General features: G+C 40.2%; 1 long non-coding RNA gene and 1 other non-coding gene across 2 annotated transcripts; one reads left to right on the top strand and one right to left on the bottom strand.

Annotated features, from left to right (window-relative positions):
* Positions 1 to 7,260: 7,260 nt before the first annotated feature.
* On the bottom strand, positions 7,261 to 8,373 carry LOC110783425 (uncharacterized). The gene is made up of 2 exons (XR_002532055.2): positions 7,697 to 8,373; positions 7,261 to 7,567 (listed from the first exon to the last, which is right to left on the bottom strand). It is a non-coding gene; the product is annotated as an uncharacterized lncRNA (long non-coding RNA).
* Positions 8,374 to 20,922: 12,549 nt separating this feature from the next.
* On the top strand, positions 20,923 to 21,028 carry LOC130471150 (small nucleolar RNA R71). The gene has a single exon (XR_008931814.1). It is a non-coding gene; the product is annotated as a small nucleolar RNA R71 (small nucleolar RNA).
* The last annotated feature ends 898 nt before the right edge of the window (positions 21,029 to 21,926 follow it).

The following is a 21,926-nucleotide window of genomic DNA, read 5'->3' as shown; positions in this document are numbered from 1 at the left end:
GGTCAGAGATCTGACTTCTGTTCCATCGACGTCTGTTAGTTTGACTGCTTACCCGGAGAGGATCTTCTTGACAATGTATGGGCCTACCCAGTTGGGTTTGAATTTTCCCCTTGGGTCCATGATGCTTTTGCGAAGGGCTTTCGGGACAAGCTCGCCTTCCTTGATGTTTCGGGTTCTGACCCTCTTGTTGAAATGTTTGGTCACTCGGCGCTGATAGACTTGTACATGGTGAGCCGCCTGAAGTCGACGCTCATCGAGCATGATTAGCTTGTCATATCTTGCTTGTACCCATGCAGCTTCTTGGATTTTGCTTTCGAGGATTATCCTTAGAGAAGGTATCTCCAGCTCGATAGGTTGTACTGCCTCCATTCCATAGACAAATGAGAATGGGGTTGCACCAGTTGAAGTGCGAATTGAAGTTCGATACCCCCACAATGCGAAGTGCAGCTTCTGGGGCCAGTCCTTGTAATTGGTAGTCATTTTCATGATGATGGTCTTGACATTCTTGTTGGCTGCTTCGACTGCTCCATTGGTTTGTGGGCGATAAGGCGAAGAGCGATGATGTTGAATTTCCCGGAGCATGGACCCGTTGGGATTGTTGTATTGAAGATTATACGATATCCCCTTTTGAAGTTTGAACTATTGAAGCTTGTATATGTTTCTAGAACTTGAACATTTGGAGTTTGTAACTTGAATTTTGTACTTTTGAATTGTAGATGCCTTGCTCGGTTAGAGATTATAGAACTTGAATTTTGAATCTTGTACTTGTTGAATGGGTTTTCACATTCTCCTTGGAAATGGGTTCCCTGGTCACTGATGAACTTGTGAGGAACACCATATATGCATATAATGTTTTCTTGAATGAATTGGGACACTTGCTTGGAACCCAATACCTTGAAAGATCTGGATACTTGGACTCTTGAATAAACAAGGCCTCTAGCTGCTTAGAGACCTCTTCTTGAATTTTGAGGGAAACGTCCGGTTTCATGCAACGGAGTTTCTGCTTGATGGGCTTTGAACCTGGAATGAGGGGAATTGTATGCTGACCGATGTTTGGATCAACCCCTGGAATATCATGATAGGACCATGCGAACACGTCTATGTACTCTAAAAGTAGCTTAATAAGATCATCCCGCTCTGCTTGAGAAAGAGTTAAGCCATTCTGAACTGGTTTTGAATCACTGTTGTTAGAAAGGTTGATTTTTTCTGTTTCCTCAATTATGGGCGTCCTGTTTTCATGATTTTGGACAGCTTTTAGAATTTCAAGGTCAGCTTCTTGTGAAGGAAAATTGTTTGGATTAGGATTGTGTTTTGAATTAGAACTCGAATAGTAAGTAGAAATTGAAGTGTTATTGAAATCTGCAATCATTACATCGACTGTTTTGACTTGAAGCTCGGCCTTTAGAGGCTCTTGATTGATGCAAGACTCTAGTCTTAAACTCTTAGACTCGTTACTAGACTCGGATCCAGACTCATCCCCTGACTCGGACTTGCTCATCATAGATCCTTCGCCCACAGTAATCTTGAACATTTTGCCATTTGGATCAGAGATCTTTTTTGGTTAGGTCATCGGTGGGTGCCGCCTGCTCCACAATACCGAGTCGGTTGCTTATGCTCTCCACATTGGTGCTGAGACTGGCGACAACTGCTATGAGCTGGGTGAGTTGATCGGGGGTAGACATTTGGGCTGATTCTTGAAAGGGACTGGAAGTTTGATTTGTAGGAGATGAACTGGCTGCTCGTTTGATGCCGGCTATGAGTGAGGCTAGGGCTGATGGAGTTCTTTTCAACCTCTCTCCTCTTCGGCGAACCCACAAGATTCTTGGACTCCTAGTTTGGACACACCACATGATTTAGAACTTTAGCACTTGAACTTCCCGGCACATGATATGATATGCATGCAATGAATGAGACCTAGACTTGACTCTAAGTGCCACTCCAAAGATTCGGGAATTTTGGATTTTGTACTTGTATTCGGGATTTGCAACCCGTTGGAAGTGTTTGTGAGGAGCCTTTATTCTTTGGTGGAAGTTGACTCTTTATACTAGGACTTGGAATATCGAAAAAGAATATTTCGACCTATTGGAAATTGAACTATTTTAGGGGAATTTCAACCCTTTCGAGAATTTGGAAATTGGACTTGTACTAGGAGATTGAACTTTTTATTATTTCAAGGGAATTTCAACCCGTCAATATTTTAGGGGAATTTCAACCCGTTGGACTTGGAGTATTTGAAGGGAGTTTCGACCTGATTGAAAGGGCATTGATTTTTGTATTATTTCAAGGGAATTTCAACCGGTCAATATTTTAGGGGAATTTGAACCCATTGGATCTTGGAATATTTTAGGGGAATTTCAACCCATCGAATGGAATTTTGAACTTGTATTATTTCTGAGGAGTTTCAACCCGATTGGATTTCGAAGTATTTTAGGGGGATTTCAACGCATTGAAATATTTTAGGGGGATTTCAACCCATTGGATTTCGAAGCATTTTAGGGGGATTTCAACCCATTGAATAGAATTTGGAAATTAATTTTGTACTATTTTAGGGGAATTTCAACCCATTGAATGGAATTTTGAACTTGTATTATTTCTGGGGAGTTTCAGCCCATTTGGTATTTGGACTTGTATTATTTCAAGGGATTTTCAACCCATAATAGAATTTGAATTTGTACTATTTCAATGGATTTTCAACCCATTGGAAAAGAGAGTTTTGAATTTGTATTATTTCAAGGGATTTTCAACCCATAATAGAATTTGAATTTGTACTATTTCAAGGGATTTTCAACCCATCGGAAATGTTTGGAATTTTGAATTTGAGAGCACTAGAAAGCAAGGATTTGTAGCTTGAAGATGAGTTTGAAGTTTGAATTTGATTCGAAGTTTGAACATTGAAATGGGAAAGAAGCATTTTTGTATAGAGCATGAGATGTTTGAATTTGAATATTCCGACGTCACGCCATTTGAAATTGGATTCGAAATTGGGAAAGTCCGGCATCATGCCGCCGTGGACTTGGAATTTTGAAGTGTTTGATCATGGAATTTTGAATTTGAAATTGAATGAGGGAAATCCGGCATTACGCCATCATGGATTTAGAATTGGGAAATTTCGGATATGGGACTTGAGATTCGAAAGATTGAATATAGGAATTTTGAACTTGAGGTTTGGAATATGGAATGGAAAAGTCGGCATTACGACGGCATGAGTTTGGACATTTGAACTTGAGGTTTTGAGATTGGAATTGGTAATTTGAATTTGAGATTTTGAAGGATGGAATTGAACCTTTAAAGACTTGAGCTAGAATTGAATTCTTTTTGAACTTGGAAGTTGGATGCTTGAACTAGAAAATCCGGCGTGACGCCGCTGGAATTTGAAATTTTGACTAGAAAATCTGGCATTATGGCGCCGTTGGATTGAATTTGAATTTGGAATTTGAAATTTGGGGTTAGAAAATCCAGCATTATGACGCCGTTGGATTGGAATTTTGAATTTGAAACTCGAAATTTGGACTAGAAAATCTGGCATTATGACGCCGTTGGATTGGAATTTGAATTTGAAACTCGAAATTTGGACTAGAAAATCCGGCATTATGATGCCGTTGGCTTTGAATTTGAATTTGAAACTCGAAATTTGAACTAGAAAATCCGGCATTATGACGACGTTGGATTTGGATTTGAAATTGAAACTCGAAATTTGGACTAGAAAATCCGGCATTATGACGCCGTTGGATTTGGATTTGAAACTCGGCATTTGTGCGTGAGGCGTGTTTGAGGGCTTTGAATCAAATGGAGTGGCGCTCCTAAAAGACCTTAAATCAGCGATTTTAGGTGCATGAGGTTTGAATGATGCTCCTAGGGGTTTGGTTTCCTAGTTGGAGGCTAATTGGTTTTGGCAAGCTAGAACTCGAGGTTAGCCATTCACGCGTGCAAAGACGCCCACACAATGCACACATAGCACGTTGTCACACTAACATGTATATGAATGCGACATGAAAAGTTCTCAACCTAAGGTCGGTCTAAGTTTTGTATGATGCAAGTGGTCGGCTTTGGGTGTCAAAAGGTACTTGACTAAGAGACGGATCCGGCGACAACTTGCACATCCGCCTAAGGGACGTGTGTGTCGGCAGACGGCCTCCATACTTGACATCGGGAATGTCAAGCAAATGCCAAGTTTCGGTAGGCGCGGAAATGCTCACACACTTTGGTCGGGAACCGTATGGAGAGTCACCATTTCGTTGCCCCCGGGGCTAGCCCGAATGTAGAACAAATCCGTTTGGGCAAAGGTAGAAATTCATTTTGCACAAATATGGTTTTCGAAAAATGCATGAAATGCCTAGAAATTGAAAATTAAAATCGCACTTGAATATTGTATTTGAAAAGCTCGTTTTTCTACATTCGTTCTCAAGGTTTGGGAGCGTCCTTCAAAGTACAGAAATAGACCGACTCCCACTTGAAAATTTGAGCAAAATATGGGCAGCAAGCCACTGTGAGCCACTGTGTTGGATGCAGACAGTGGCGTTGGGAGCAGGAGGCTGCGCCTGGCGCCAGTGCTGGCATCCAGAACTTAAGAAGATCAGTGGCTTGATGCCCAAAGTCTGCTCGTATTTTTGAAGTTGAAATCAGGAACTCCCCAGCGGAGTCGCCAGAATTGTAGGGGGTGTTTTTGGATTTTCCCCTACGGGGGCGGTTGTTTTAGAAACCATCGTATTTTGTACTTTGTCGGAGTCGCCACCAAACATTGTTTAGGGTCTTGTTTGGAAAGACCGTAAATTACTCTATTAGGATAAGACTTGAATCTTCTAAACGGATGGGTGAGATCCGGACCGTAAACGAGATGCTTATTCCGCGAGCTTTAGAAATAATTCAAGTGCGTGACACAACATTTTCGAAAATACCCTAGTTTAGACTATGTGGGTTTGAATTTAGGACAAATTAAATTTCTACTTTGTATGGCGGTCACTTTGCTTTAAAGTTAATTTAAGGGAACCTAAGATCGGTTTGTCCAAGAAATTATCTTTGTTAAGCGTGATGTAACCTTGTATTTTGTTGTATTTAGCATGTGCGGTGATGAAAGCAATAAAGCAACATCACAATAGTAAGTAAGTGCGGAATTAGTAAATACAAGACCCCCTAGAGATGGACTAGAGAGTAGGTCCACATTGCCTAGAAGGACTAGGCAAGTAAAGTTGCATAATTGGAAGTGCGGAATTGAAATGCGCTATTGAAAGTGCGGAATTGATATTGCGGAATTGAAAGTGCATAATTGAAAGGTGCGTAATTGAAATTGCAATATTGAAATTTGTACTTGGGCACATGAGATCCGAACGCCAAACGGCTACTTAAAAATAAGTGCGCTCGACACGAATTCAAAGCCAAAAATCTCAACTTGGGAGAAGTTGTTCATCCCAAAGTATCCTAGATTTTGCATATAGAACTTGAACTTGAAAGCTTGAAACTTGAAATATTGAACTTGAAATACTTGAACTTGAACTTGAAATATTGAACTTGAACTTGAAATATTGAAATTAAGAGACTTGAATCTCAAAGATCGGGCCTTTTAATGTTGAAAAGGTTAGATCCTTGGTGTGCTCTTGCTTGAAAGGATCCTAGTTTAGGGAAGTAGTCATGAACAACCCTAAACATTGTTGGATCTTGAAATTTGAAAACTTGAACTTGTATATTGAAAAATGGAGTCTTGAATCTCAAAGAATAAACCTTTAAAAGTTAGAAAGGCATCATCTTTGATTACTCCATACTTGAGAATGATTCTAGTTCAAAGAAGTGATTACAAACAACTTTGAACATCCTTGAATCTTGAAAGTTTGCATTTTTTCATTTTGAAAAGTTTGGATTTTGAAAAGATGTATGATTGTTGCAAGTGACATTTTTTAGAGTAAAAATGCCCACTTACTAATCATTTTGAAAATAGAAAATCAAGACATCATTGAATAGATTAGGGTTTGGATTCGGAATTACCTAGTTAGGTTTAGGCAAGCTTTCCGATTAGAACTCCCAATTGCTTAAAGCTTGAAGATTGTATGATATTTTTGGAGGATTTTGTATTGATTTTTGTATTGAATATTGAGGTGCAATTTTTGTATTACGACGTTATGTCTTGAATCTGCCTCCGTTAATGCTTGGAATTAGGGGGTATTTATAGGGGGAATGGCTGCTAAACGCCATCCATTGCCAGCGCAGCACGCCGAAGCAGCGCTGGTGACGTGGCGTGAATGCCACCAAAACAAGGACGCGGGCTCCGTCCTTGATTTGTCTTGTATTGATGTACCTTCGTACGAATAGTACGATATTTGGCACGTAGTGTTTGCTTGGGGTTAAGACTTGATTTCGCTCCTAAAAACAAGCCGTTTCGGGTTTTGAATTTCGGTTTTACGGGACGAGCCCCGGCTTGCTCGGTTTTGTGGGTCGGCGCCCGAATTTGACTTGCCTTATATGATTTTGAGTGGAAAAGGCTTAGTAAAACCAATGGAATGGTCTACTAGATGAGATTGTATTTGGATTTTGAAATTGGTTTTTGAAAATTGTATTTTTGTACCGAGTTCCGGAAGGGGAACGGCCTCGGGGATTGGAAGGCGGCTCTTGGATTTTGGACTTGCTTTTAGCAATTGGAATTTCCCCACGGAGTTGCTCCAATTACCTAACAAGGATAATGGTATCGTCATCATCCCAATGGGGAGACACAAATTAGGTGTCTACAAGAAGTTAACATGGGATTCGAGTTCAGAGTTTTATTCTTCCGTATTTTATAAACTCTATTAATAGTCATGACTACTGCTTATAGTTAATGGATTTTGAAATACTTTTACTTTGGTTTTGGGCCTCGACGGTTCCAACTTTTTTTAATAACCATTAACTATTTATTTAATGTGTTTTGAAAGTTAGTTAATTCCGCTGCGTAATTCTGGTAAATAGCCTTAGCTGTAATCACGGTGGCGGTAATATCTTTGTAATTCCTGTGTTTTAAGTCGGAAAATGTTTTATAAAAGGCAAGGAATTATTAGGGTGTTACATAAAAGGAAAGCCTATTGAAAACAGATGCGCTTTTGTGTTTCAATAAAAGCAATCAAATTGAACTTTTAGTCTCTGGCCTAAATTTGTGCAATTTTGAACAAATTTTCAGATAAATTAAGGCATCATGAGAATTTCGGCTCGTCAAATATTTCTCACATTCGCCTCACTTTCTCCAAACCACATGGTCAGCAACTCTAACTTAATCAAGTCTTGTGTACGAGAAGAAGTAAATAATAAGTACAAAAACTTTCTCGATAACAACAAAGCAAGAAGTAGTGTTCTTTCCAACAATACAAAACCACATAACTTAATCAGCAAAACAAGTAACCCCAGCTACACTCGACGATTGCGAAATGAAAATGGCTTAAATTCACAACCATAAACAGAATAATCCATTGAAACAATTTCATGAAAGAATCTCAAAATTAAACACAAATACTAATTGTTAAGTAACAAAGTACAAAGAACCAAAATGGAAATAGAAATAAGTAAAGAATAAGTAGTACCCTTTAGTGTCCCGCTAGTTTCCAATTATTATCTGAACACATTCAACAACCAAAATTTATCAAAAAGTTGAAGAAATTAGTGATTTACAAAACCCCTTAAACAATGCAGAGAAAACCCTAGAAAAAGATGGCGATGAACAATTCGAAAAGAGAGAGATTACCTTGCCGTTGGCGAAGCAACAAACTGGAAGAATCATGGTTCAATTCGTGTAGCTTCGCTTCTCCTACTATGGTTGTCTTCTCCCATGGCTTCGCTTCTCCAAAACCAAAGAAAAATAACAAATTAATTTGAAGCTTCCTCCATAAATACCAGGTCATAAAATGCTTAAATAGCTCCAAAATCTGGTGGAAAAACACCAAACTGTGACCTAATTTCTGGAATTCTTGGTGAGAGCATAAATCGGTACCAAAATTAGCTTAATATCTGATGATAACGCGACATTCCTTTGACCATCGATGAAAACGGCGGAATTCCAACCTAAACGATGTTTGATCTGAAGAAGAGAAAGAGAGAGGGAGGGAGGGAGGGAGAGAGAGAGAGAGAGAGAGAGAGAGAGAGAGAGAGAGAGAGGGGGAGAGAGAGAGAGAGAGAGAGAGAGAGAGAGAGAAAGGGTGTATGCTAGGGTTTGAGGGAGTATGAAATGGGCGAGCGGAGAATGCGAGAAACATTGTGATGAAAAGGTAAGTTTCAACGCGCCCATATTTACATCATTCACTCACCACGCGCGTTGCGATTACATTTTTTATTTCTTTTCCATTATTTCGCAGCGTTTGGAGCCCATAAAGGTTGCTAAAAGTTCATTAAACACTTGACCCGCATTGACCATGGGATTTTCGTAGCGATTATATATAACGTGAGCTGCAAAAGCGTTGCAGCAAATGGCATTTTTTCTATTAGTGCCTATAAGGGCGCTGATCCTGAAATGTTCATGGATGATAGTGAACCGGATGAAGATGGATATGCCAGAAGGGACAATGATTATGGAAGTGACAAAGATGATTAAGGAAGGTTCTCTTTTGGATCATGTATTTTGGCACAAAGGGCAGTCCAAAAATAGGTTCATACCCCTATTCCCTTTGTTAAGTTAAATATTTTGCGCAAGTGATATTGTTAGGGTACCACGCCTTATAAATATTAGTTAAATATTTTGTACAAGTAATATTGTTAGGCTACCATGCCTTATAATATTTTCGGTACGTCACATAATATGTGAAACATAACATATTGTGTAACAAGTGTTGTTAATATATTGTTGTTGATCATCTAAATGAAAATTTATTATCAAAAACCATAAAAGAGGAAAAATCTGGAATCTTTCTTTTATTAATCCCTTAGAAAAACGAAGCGTCATTTAATCACCTAATAAATGATGAGATAAGTTCATGTTTCCCAAAGTTGTTCAAAAACACGGAAGTAGGGAAACAACGTGACGGTTCACTTTTGAAGTGACCCTTGATTATTAACTGCCCACTCTTTCCTCTCTGTAAATAAAAAGGGGGATTTTTTCGGAAGGGCTTCCGCCCTCAAGCAAAAAATCATACTCAAATCCTCTCTCACAACACTGAATTCTTCTGCTTCTTCCACCAAACACAAAGAGTGGACTTGAATGTAGAGTTCAACGAGGAGTTTGACTTTGACGAGGAATTCGTTTCCGATGACGAATATCCTGATGTCTGTGAGAATCTCTATCTCAAGAAGGATATCCGTCATGAATTCAAGAAAACCAGAGACGAACTGGTTGCCACACGCTTTGAAGAAGCGTACAAATGGATTTTTGGTGCCAAACACAAGTTAGAGACACTCCCAGTCACGCCCGAAAAAGAGAGCGTCACTCAAGTGGTGCCAACCTGGACCTGGCAGGGAAAATTTGGTCTTATTTGAACCCACATACACAGGAAAATGCGGCTTGATCTATTCTGCAAAGCTTGGGGAAAAGAGATAGTCCCCAAATTGAAGGAAATGTGTCCTTCACCCAAGGTGCATTAACTCTAATACCATGGTTCAGATTAATTACGAACAATTAATTCAATGAGATCAAGTGATCGGAACAGCTAGCTGAAGCAATGCTTCCGATCAGTGAGTTCTAATCTATATTAGGCTCACAGCTTACTCTTGACTGAACCTATAAGGTCACACCAATGGCATGTAACAGATCATCGGATTAAATGAATCGAAAATTCATTTAATAGCTTTTCGAGAATTAGTTCGGAAAAACATAATATACGATACGACCTTGCATCGAAATCGTATATCGTATCGCGAATATTTGTAAGCTGGGAGAAACGAATAATAGTATCGTATGACGGTGATTCGTCGTGTACGATACGATAAATAATAGCCGTAAGGCACTAGTCACGAATACGAGCCGCAACGAAGTTGTCGGCCCGTCGAGCCAAGCGCGCATTGATAGAGGTATTTTCCGTCGTTGAATAAATACACCTTTATCAAACATAACTTATAGATTCACCTACCTAACCCACTATATTAGCTATAATGATAAGATTGGGATCTTCCCAAGGAAACGGAGTGAAGTGAGTTCAATTGTTAAGCTAGTTTAGGACGGAGTTTGAAATTGAATTATCGACTACAATTCTAAGCTATCAAACAAGTTTTGCAAATAAAGGAAAGCGTTAGGGAATTGGGGATAGTCTAGGGTAATCGGGGAAGGACAACGGCTAATCACACAATTACGATGCAATGAATTGACATATAGGGGAAAATCAACTATTGACGAGCTCGCCACCTCTCGGATAGAGCGCATTAAGTCCTCTAATCTAAGAAAAGCTCTCGCATGATCCTAGGACTAGACAACTCGCAATTGAGACGTACTTTTCACATGCATCATAAAGATTCACAATCTCTTGCCAAATCAAGATGAAGCACTCCAATCAATCCTAATTAAACTAGCATTTGAAACTACTAATTCATTAGTCATGGAAATCCTATCATCAAATCAAATTTAATCACATCAATAATCAACAATCATCCTTCAATTTCCCCCAATTTAGCCCTAGTTTCACCCCTACCCCTAACTAGAAACCACTCACTACTTATGGCTTTAACTAAGGAAATCAAGGATTCAAAGCAACTAGACATTGAATTGAAAAGTTGAATTAAAGAATCAAGAAACTAAGAATTCAATTGAGAATCAATGGGAAATAAGAATCAACAAAAATTAACATCAAAGCAATTGAGCAATCAAAAACTCAAAAAGAATAGCAAATCATTAAAGATTGAATTGAAATTGCAAAAATAATTCAAGATTTTAAAGAGAATTACAAGTTGAAGCTTCCCCAAATTGAAGTTTCTCTCTCCTACCAAGCTTGAAGAACTAGGAACTATCCTCTCTAATTTGCTGAAAAATCTAATTATGAATTAATTTGTTTAAAATAAAATCTAAAATTCTATTTATATGTTCCCTACAATTAGAAAATTTAAACTCGAAAAGTGCAAGCCCGAGCAACCGTGCGATCGCGGAGACCCAGGTGCGATCGTACCTGTGCGAGCAGGCTACTATTTTGTGCGAACAGGCTCAGCGACGAATTCTCTCCTTCGTACCGTGCGAACACACGAAAAATTCCGTGCGATCGCACGGCTATGAGATAGAAAAATTCCACAAAATCTTCATGGGCTCGCACGAGAATCCTGTGTGTGCACACAAAAATTCCGTGCGAGCGGGGCTGAAATGGCGTGCCAGCGCACGCAAAACTGGAAAGTTCTTGCATCGATTTGCGATTTTGTGCGAACACACAGATCTGGAACTTGGTTTCACAGTCTGCTTGACTTCAATACCAAATTTTATGACCTGTGCGAACACACGAAATTTCCGTGCGATCGCACGGGCCTGCTTCGAGCTATTTTCCACTTGTTTTCCATCTTTCTCCAATAATTCCCTGAAAAGTTCAATGATGGAATAAGGACATATAAATGCAACAAAAGCTATCTAAAACTACCAAAAATCCTAATAAAATACTATAAAAACCTAAGCTTAGAGCGACATAAATGCCGCTCATCAAACTCCCTCAAGCTAGGCGTTTGCTAGTCCCTAGCAAACTAAGCATGAGAATAGGGAAGAATGAGCACATTATTTAAACTCTAAAAACTACAAAAACGAGAAATACAAGAATATACAACCTAACTCACTTTCGTACGAATCACGGTTGCATTTAAGTGCATGCAACAAGCTCTTTAAACCCCACAATCGCTCATGAGGGCGAGTGGGATCTCGCAAGGGTTTCCAAAGAGAACCACCCATAACTCTTCCAAAAACACAATCAAGGCAAGACATAAAAGGAAAAAAAACAAAGAAAAAGAAAAGAAAGGAAAAGAAAGGAACGGAAAAGAAAGTACAAATAAAACTACAAAATTCAAGAAAAGGGCCTTTATTATGGAAAGAGCACGAAAGAATGCTAATATTACTAACCAATAAACGAATGCACGCTAACCAATGCCCTAAGTCGAGTGAAGGATTTAAGTGTGAAGCAAAGAGAACTAAGGATTTGCACTTATCTATTCCCCTTCAACCGATCTTACTGTGTCAAATCTCTAGATCCCATCCACCCTTAAGGATAGCTTCTCGTGACGCCGCGAAGGCGCCGGAAAAGACAAGAATTGCAAGAGGGGAAAGAAGGTTACTCGACATCTTAGCATGACAATCCCATTCCATAAATTTGACCAAATCCTCCCTCCACCGACAATGACTCAACTCAAAAGGGTCAAGAGGGCTTTTAGGGTGTATCGTATAAGCTAGGGGTAGGGCGTGGAACAAATTTGGAAATTGGTGCTCAATCCTAAAGTAAAGCGCGAAATGAACTTTACTCAAGCAAATCGAACCAAAACAAACTCATACCACTTATTTGGGGTACCCCCAAGCTTATTCAACAACAAAACACAACTAAAACTCTTTTTAAACTTTTGTTGATTTGATTTTCTCCTTTTTTTTGTGTTTCAATTGAAACTTTTCTCATTGCCTTGTTTTTCTCTATTTTTGGCTTTTTCAAAACTTTCCTTTCTCTTTTTGCCTTTGTTTATTTATTCACTATATACAACATAATTCCCAAACTTTTCCATTCTAACCAACATCAATCATTCCTCATTATTGCATAATCATTCAAAACCATCAAGCACAATAACACAAAGCTTCACTATGACTTCTAAGGGTGAAAATAAAACAAAGGCTAATAGGCTTGTAATGAGCTTATAAGAAATGAAGGGGCAAGGCTCAAATGGCTAGCAAGGGGGCAAGTGCAAACAAAAAATATATGAGAAAAATAGGAAATAAAGTCCTAAACTAAAAAGAAAAATAGTCACCGAAAGAAATGCCTCTATCGTTCCCTAAAGTAGTTCGGTTGCGATCTCGGGAAGGAAAAAGTCAAATTCGGGATATAAGAAAGTCAATGCCAAGGATCCATGCCACTCAATATATGAAAACTTGTGTTTGGGCCAAAATGAACATGAACCTCACAAATGGGAGCAAATACTACCCTTTCCGGTTTCAAGTCACTAGAGCGATCGACACCGTCTTACCACAAACCAAGGGTTCAAGACTCATGCTACGTACCCAAAGTTCTAACCAACTTTCTTAACACCTAGATACTAGACTCGAACCAAGACATTGAAAACCGTGCACACATCTACCAATTAGGAATAAAAGCATTCTAACCTACAAGTTCCATTTTTATTATGCCCAAATCAAGAATAATGCCTAAAAAGCTAGAAAAACTTGCCTTAACAAAAGGAAAGGAAAACAAAGAAAAAGGGAAGAAAAGGAAAGAAAAGAAAAGAAATGAAAATAAGGAAAACAAAAGAAAACAAAAAGGAAAACAAAAGAAACTAAAATCAAAGAAACTAAGGAAAGAAAGCATTAAAGTATATACAAAGCACACAAAATGCATGATTTCAATGGCATGAATCAACACAAAGTAACCACACAACAAAACTCCCCCCAAGCTTGAATTAGGCTGTGTCCCAAGGCCTAAAACAAAACTAGGAGGGGCACAGCTACCCATCCAACCAAATGCCCCACAAGAAATATTCCCGTCCCAAAAGAATGCATGCGAGTTAGAAAGAGTTTACCGGAGATTCCGTGGGAGCAAGTCCCGCAAAGATCCGAAAAATCAAACAAACTCACCAAAAGATCAACGAGGAAGGCAATGGTGGAAAATGTGAACCCACACCAATGAAACACACAAAAATATGCACAAAACCCGCGGGGTGCCTCCCGGTAGCACTCGTTTAACGTCATTAGCTTGACGAATCCCCCCATATTCATGGGGGGTCCTTTAGGTCAATGATAGCAAACGAACCAAGAGAGTCACCCATATAATAGTGCTTGAGCCTATGACCATTAACCTTGAAGGGGCCGGAATCTTCTCCCCGAATCTCAATTGCACCATGTGGGAACACTCTGACAACATCAAATGGGCCGCTCCACCGGGACTTGAGCTTACCCGGGAATAACTTCAAACGAGAATTATAGAGGAAGACTTTCTCTCCCTCTTTGAACTCTCTTTTCTCAATACAGGCGTCGTGATATTGCTTAGAACGAGCCTTATAGATACTTGCCGAATCATATGCATTCATTCTTAGCTCTTCAATCTCATGTAAGTCAAGTAAACGCCGCTCACCTGCACAAGCTAAGAAATTCACAATATCAACGAACCAAGGAAGTGGGGAGCTCTCTACCATGTACAAGGTATAATCACACAAAGCATCCTCAATAGACACATCATCCTTAGCCCCATCCCCAAGTTCTAGCCTAGAGAGATGATCGGCTACCACATTCTCGGCTCCTTTTTTCTTATCACGAATCTCGATGTCGAACTCTTGGAGGAGGAGCACCCAATGAATTAGTCTAGGCTTGGCCACCTTCTTTGCCATGAGATATCTGATTGCCGCATGGTCCGTGTACACAATAGTCTTCGAACCCACCAAATAGGTTCGGAATTTCTCAAAGGCATGTACAATGGCAAGAAACTCTTTTTCGGTGGTAGTGTAGTTGGATTAGGCTTGGTTGAGAGTTTTGGACATGTAATATATCACATGGATCTTCTTATCCTTCCTTTGGCCTAGGACACCACCAACCGAATATTCGCTAGCATCACACATCAATTCAAAAGGAAGGGACCAATCGGGGGCTTACACAATAGGAGTAGAAACTAGGGCGTGCTTGAGTGTGTTGAAATATTTGAGGCATGCGGCATCAAATTGGAAATCACACTCCTTTTGAAGGAGATTGGTAAGGGGCCTAGCAATCAACGAGAAATCCTTAATGAATCTCCTATAAAAACCGGCATGCCCAAGAAAGGAGCGGATCCCCTTAACATTAACCGGAGGAGGGAGCTTCTCTATAACCTCAATTTTCGCCCTATCCACTTCAATACCAAGGTGTGAGACCTTATGCCCGAGTACAATCCCTTCTTGCACCATGAAGTGACACTTTTCCCAATTAAGCACCAATTGAACCTTCTCACATCTCTCAAGACACTTTTCAAGATTGACGAGGCACTCATCATAGGTGGCACCACCCACCGAGAAGTCGTCCATGAAAACCTCCATTTCCTCCTCGAGCATGTCACCAAAAATACTCATCATGGATCTTTGGAACGTCCCGGGGGCATTGCAAAGCCCGAATGGCATCCTCCTATAGGCAAATGTCCCATATGGACAAGTACATGTAGTTTTCTCTTGGTCTTCCGGGTTTATGGGGATTTGAAGAAACCCGGAATAGCAATCAAGAAAGCTAAAATACTTGTGTTTGGTTAGTCGTTCGAGCATTTGATCAATCAATTGCAAGGGGAAGTGATCTTTCTTCGTGGAAAGATTGAGTTGACGATAGTCAATGCACATACGTCACCCGGTCACCGTCCGGGTAGAAATAAGTTCGCCTTGTGCATTTTTAACTACCGTCATCCCACCTTTCTTGGGGACAACATGGACCGGGGACACCCATCTACTATTGGAAATAGGATAGATGATCCCGGCCGCCAAGAGCTTGACAATTTCTTTCTTAACCACCTCACCCATTGGTGGATTAAGCTTGTGTTGTCTTTCCCGATGTGGGATGGCATTGTTGTAACACCCTAATAATTCCTTGCTTTTATAAAACCATTTTCCAACTTAAAATAAAGGAATTACTAAAGCATTACCGCCACCGTGATAACGGTTAAGGCTATTACCATAATTACGCAGCGGAATTAAATGTCAACTAACTTTTAAAAACCATAATTAATGAAATATTGAGGCCTCCTACAATTTGGAACCATAATGGCCCAAAACCCAAAGTATAAATAATTCAAACATTTCAAACATAATTAAAATATTAAATAAAATAGTTTCAAAGAACGAAAGCATGCAACTCTCTCAATCATCCCAAGCCACATGATTTCGATCGTACTTGATCTACCAACCTGCTATATTAATCTACTCCCCAACAATGCAAATGCAAATGATGGATCATCATAGGGTCATTAAGGCAAAGGCCATGACCAGAAACACACAAAACACGTAGTCAGCAAAAGCTGAGTACTTACAAGCATAGAGTAAATGAAACTAAAACATGCATCACTCCCTAAGTACTAATCAACATGCAAAAGACATATAATAACAAATCAAACAATCATGAGATACAAGACTCGACTCTTGACTCGACTCTTGACTCACAATTTAATAATAATAAGCTTCGAACGGGCCAAAAGAATATCCCATAAAGGAAAGGTGATGGGAGCCAACCATACACCAAAGAATAAATAATAAAATTGGGCCATACCGAGTGTCGGGCCATACCGAGTGTCGGGCCATACCGACGGAATTCCTGCGCATAGTATAAATGAAACAACGTCTTGTATCATTAGTAGGAGTACGAGCTTTCCGGCAAGACTCCCCCCATTGTTCATACTCAAGGTATATACGTTCCAAGAGTTTTGAAGCTTGTTCCGGTTGCACTTTACGTTTATTAATATTTTATTAAAGGCGAATTCAAGACTCGACAACATGCATACATACCATTAATAAACAACCAAAACAATCTTATTTTAATGCTTTAAGACTTGTGATCGACCAAGCAAGACACTTGTGATATTATTACCATGTTCCTCCTCACCAAAGTGAGACTCCACATCATGCATATTAACATGAGGGTTATGCCCTTGCACGACAAATCCTAATTCATTTCATATATAATATTCCCAACTGAACCCTACATGTGCGGTGGCTTACGTGAGCTAACCCTTCACATGTGGTAAAATAAATAGTACGACGAGGTACAAATAAATGGCTCAAAGTATGCTAGACATCCCGTACAATAGCATACAAATAATTAATCCATCCCTTGCATGTGAGATAAACCATACATGCATAAATATTGAACAACATGGTTGACAATGAAATCCATACTCATAATAATTTCAACATGCTTGTTCAACAATTAATCCAATAAATCCAACATCACAAAACACATGCTCGTTCACCAAAATAAACATGATTCCACATAATGTAATTCACATCATCAACAATCATGAAATGTCATTGACAAAAAGGTGTGGTCGCCCTAGACTTATACGTACCTTGAATACCTAAGCGTAGGGGCCACTTTGCAATAACGAGCACTCAACTAGAAATCACCTCCTATCATCAAAATAATGAAACTTAAATTATTTCCATGTTCATTAAATTTCCAGCAACTTTATAAAAATTAAAACTTCCTTTAGACTTTAGAATTCAATCGTTTTTCAATAGTAAAGTCGTCTCAATTTGCAAAATCGATCCCTAGTACGAAAACATACTTTTTCCGCCTTTAAAATCAATAAAAATCGACATTTTAAACCTTTATTCAAATCTGAAAATATAATTGATTATCATAATTAAAATCATCACCTAATTATGCTAATCAATTGACTCATTAGGTCTAGGTTAAAACCCTAACTTGAAAATCCCAATAACACTAGTTTAATATCATAAAAATCAATGCTTTATTAAATAAACAAATCTGAAAATTCATCCTTTAATAATTAAAACAACCCTAATGAATCACAACACACAAATCCTCAAACCACGGTATTCATAACCGGTTTCCAGCATTTTAATTACTCAAAACAATATTAATATAATAATTTAAAATACGGAATTTAAATAAAATAGGTAAGGAAGAAGAGAATTATACCAATCCGGCCTATAGCACGGAACAACCATGAATTAATGTGATTGGGCGAAAAAGAAATCGAATACGAACACACACACACGAACGTGTGTGTGCGCAGCAAGGGCGACGAGCGCGAGCGGGGAGAGGGGGCGCGCGCGCGCTGGGTGCAAAGGAGAGTGAGAGGGCGAGCGGGAAGCGTTGTGCGCGAGGGCACGAGCGAGAGAGAGAGGGCGAGCGGTGCAGCGCTGTGCGCGAGGGCACGGGCGAGAGAGGGGCAGCAGGTGTGCACGAGTGCACGAGCGAGAGAGGAGAGGCGAGGGCGAGTGTTGTGGGCGAGGGCAGGCACGAGGGCACAAGGCCGTGCTGGCGTGCGGGCGCAGCACGGGGGCACGAGCCTTGAGGGCGTGCGGGTGCCGAGCAAAAGAGAGAGGAGAGATGGAGTGAGGGGCAAGCAAAGCAAAAAGGGGCTTTATGAAATTTTGGGGGTTCATTTAATGATGAGGGAGTCTATTTATAGGCTCCCTAATCCCTTGATGGGCTAGGCTTATGATATTTGAGTTGGGCTTAGGAATTAGATGAATTGGGCTAGCTTAGGATTTAAATTAAACTGTTTGGATTGGGCTTGATTAATAAAACGAACTGGACTTTTTATTTAAAACCCGAAGCTTTAAAAATCATTTGCAACTCATTTAATTTCCCGACTCAAGAATTTAATTCGTTTCGTAATTAATTAAAATAATAAATATTCTAATTAAATTAAAATACATTAAATAAAATGCATTTAAATATTATTTAAATGATAATAAATCGTAAAATGCTTTATAAATATAAATATAATAAAATATATTTATAAATATTATAAAAATACGAGGTATTACAATTGTCCTCAAGCTCGATGTGGTGCATGCAAAGTGCCGGGCTTATTCCTTTCAAATCATCAATGGTATACCCCAAAGCACTTTGATGCCTCCTCAAAACTTGGACGAGCTTAAGGACTTGCCCATCATCAAGGCTAGCATTAACAATGACGGGATATGAAGAGTTGGAACCAAGGAAAACATACCTCAAGCTCGAAGGTAGAGCCTTGAGCTCAACCTTGGGAGCTTCCTCACCATCACGTTGCTTAAGATCATCAAGGACGTCCTCTCGGTCAAGAAAAACGCAACATTCCTCACCAAGTGGGGTGGTGTTCAATTGCTCCTTGTATTGTGCCGCTTCCACACCTACATATCCTACACCTACCCTATTCAAGAGAGCAAGCTCAAATGGATCATTAGAAACAAGCAAATGCTCGTGCATATCGTGAACGAGGGGGTCTAGGGAGTCAACAAAGAAGCAATCCTCACTAAGTGATCTAGGATAGTGCATGGTGTTAGTCAAGTCAAATGTGAGACTATCCTTGCCCACCTTAAGTGTGATCACTCCTTGTTTAACATCAATAATAGCCCCCGCCGTGGCCAAAAATGGTCTCCCGAGAATTGTTGGGACATGAGCGTCCTCATCAATATCGAGCACCACAAAGTCCACGGGGATGACAAACTTGCCTACTCGCAATGGCACATCTTCAACCTTGCCGATTGGATATTTGACCGATCGGTCGGCAAGTTGAAGTGTGATATTGGTAGGTACCAACTCTCCAATGTCAAGTGTAGTGAACACCGAATAAGGCATCAAACTCACACTAGCCCCCAAATCACATAGGTCATTCCCAATCTCAAGGGCTTTAATTTAATAGCACATGTGATAGAAAAATTACCCTAATCCTTGAGTTTTGGGGCCATAAGTAGGCATTTGCTTCAATGCGTCCGTAAAGGGAATGGTAATGTGCAATTTCCTAAGAACTTCTAGGAATTTCGACAATTGGAACATCCAACGTATGCCTTATAAACCTTTGGGGATATGGAAGTTTAGGAGTGGGGAGAGGTAAAAGAGTAGCCTCTTTTGGCTTTGAAACATCATTCACATCATCTATGTGAGGCTCCTCTTCTACCGCATCATCGTCATTCGACTCAACAATCCCGTTTTGATCTTTCCCTTTTGACTCGGAAACCTTACTAGCTCTAGCACCACCATCTAGAATCTTCCCACTCCTTGTCATAATGGCATTCATTTTCCTAGGAGGTTGACATTGGGGTGGGAGACTAGTATGCACATGTTGTTCCTTGATGGTGCTAGCAAGTTGTGCTAGTTAGGCTTCGATCATTTTCAAATGAGTGTTGAATTGCTTGAATCCATCCTCAAACTCTACATTTTTCTTGGCTTGCGCCCCCACGAATGACTCCATAAGAGCCTCAAGGTTAGTCTTGAGAGGCGGGAGTGGTGGAGGTGCATTTCCATAACCCATAGGATTTTGAAGGTATTGATTGCCATAGGTCCTTGGCCCATTGAATCCGGGAGGAGGAAATTGAGAAACACCATATTGTCCTCCCGAGTTCGACGGATAGCCCCCACTAGAAGCACCCCTACACTAACCATAAAGATAGTTGTAACCCCCTCCACCTTGATGGTTAGGGTTATAACTACCTTGATTGTATTGAGTTTTATTGCCAAGACCGTGAGATTGACTATAGGGTGCTTGGCCTTGATAGCCTTGCGCCCTATAGTTACCTCGGCCTTGACTATCATACCCACCTCCTTGGCCGATGCCTTGGTAGGATCCATGCATTGGGGGGTCTCTAGGTGCTTGCCTATTAAAGTTTTGTTTCGGGGGGCCATCATATCTAGGCCTCTCATTCATAGCATTGGCATATTCCACATCAAAATCTCCTCCATAATAAGGGCCATAATCCACATATGAAACATTATGCGCTAAAGGACACATGTTAGGGAAATGCCCATACTCATGACAATTTTCACAAAAGGATGTATCTAATGGCATAGTGTTATAGGAACTCACCTTGATCTTCCCCTTAGTGAGAAGTGTAGCTGATGGTGGAGGAATTGTTGATGGTGATGGGGGTTGACTTGGAGTGCTCTCAAGCTTTTCTAACCTTGAGCTAATCTTCTCGATGATGCGCGCTTGCTCAATTGCATAAATCGACCCTTTACTATCCTCACCTTTGCTCTTGCAATCATAGCTCCTTGTTCCTAGATGCCATGCTTGGTATTTTTGCACAACATCCTCTATGATCTCCTCTATTTGGTCCTCCGTCTTGTTCATTATAGGACCACTCGCCCCCGCATCAAGACTTGTTTTGGAGGTACGGCTCAATCCCAAGTAGAAAGTTTATAGGAGGAGCCATTTAGGAATCCCGTGATGAGGGCTCTCCCTTTGTTATTCCTTGAACCGATCCCAAGCCTCAAATAGAGACTCATCCCGCTTTTGCTCAAATGATTGGATCTTATGACGATACTCCGTTTTCTTCCCGTGCGAATAGGACTTGCTCAAGAACGCACTTGTCACTTCATTCCAAGTCCGTAGTGAGTTTGGCTTGACCTCCTTGCCAAGCAAATCACTAGCACGCCCCAAGAGGGAGAAGCGGAATAGCGTCAACCTTATGTAGTCCGAAGTCATTCCATTGTGCTTAATGGCATCACAATAGTGCTCAAATTGTTTCAAGTGTTCATGCGGTGATTCGCTACTCTTTCCGCAAAATGGATGACTTTGCACCAAATTAATAAATGCGGGCTTTATTTCAAAATTGTTTGCATTGGTAGTCGGGGCTTGAATGCCACAAGTCGCCTCAAAGGCTCCCGGAATTCCAAGGTTCTTAACCGGAAAAGCCATTCTCTCAATGGTTGGACTTGTTGACTCTCGTTCCGTAGCTTCACTCAAAGTTTCGAATCTATTGTAGCTCGACGAACGGGTTCGGATGCGCCTCAAGCTTTGCAAAGTCCTCTCTAACTCTAGGTCGAGAGGGTAGAGAGGCCTATGACGAGTTCAACCCCTATCTTGCATGCAAAACTCAAACAAACCGTGAGAAATGCAAAGGAAAAACTAAAGCAAGAATGAAATATTTTTGGATTTTCTATGGTCAAACTAGACTCAACTTAACTCAAAAACAACAACCGTTCCCCGGCAACGGCGCCATTTTGATAGAGGTATTTTCCGTCATTGAATGAATACACCTTTATCAAACAAAATTTATAGATTCACCTACCTAACCGACTATATTAGCTATAGTGGTAAGATTGGGATCGTCCCAAGCAAACGGAGTGAAGTGAGTTCAATTGTTAAGCTAGTTTAGGACGGAGTTTGAAATTGAATTATCGACTACAATTCTAAGCTATCAAACAAGTTTTGCAAATAAAG

The sequence above is a fragment of the Spinacia oleracea genome, chromosome 3 (genome assembly GCF_020520425.1).
Source record: "Spinacia oleracea cultivar Varoflay chromosome 3, BTI_SOV_V1, whole genome shotgun sequence".
Classification (NCBI taxonomy): domain Eukaryota; kingdom Viridiplantae; phylum Streptophyta; class Magnoliopsida; order Caryophyllales; family Amaranthaceae; genus Spinacia; species Spinacia oleracea.
This window is presented reverse-complemented; position numbering and strand designations above follow the sequence as displayed.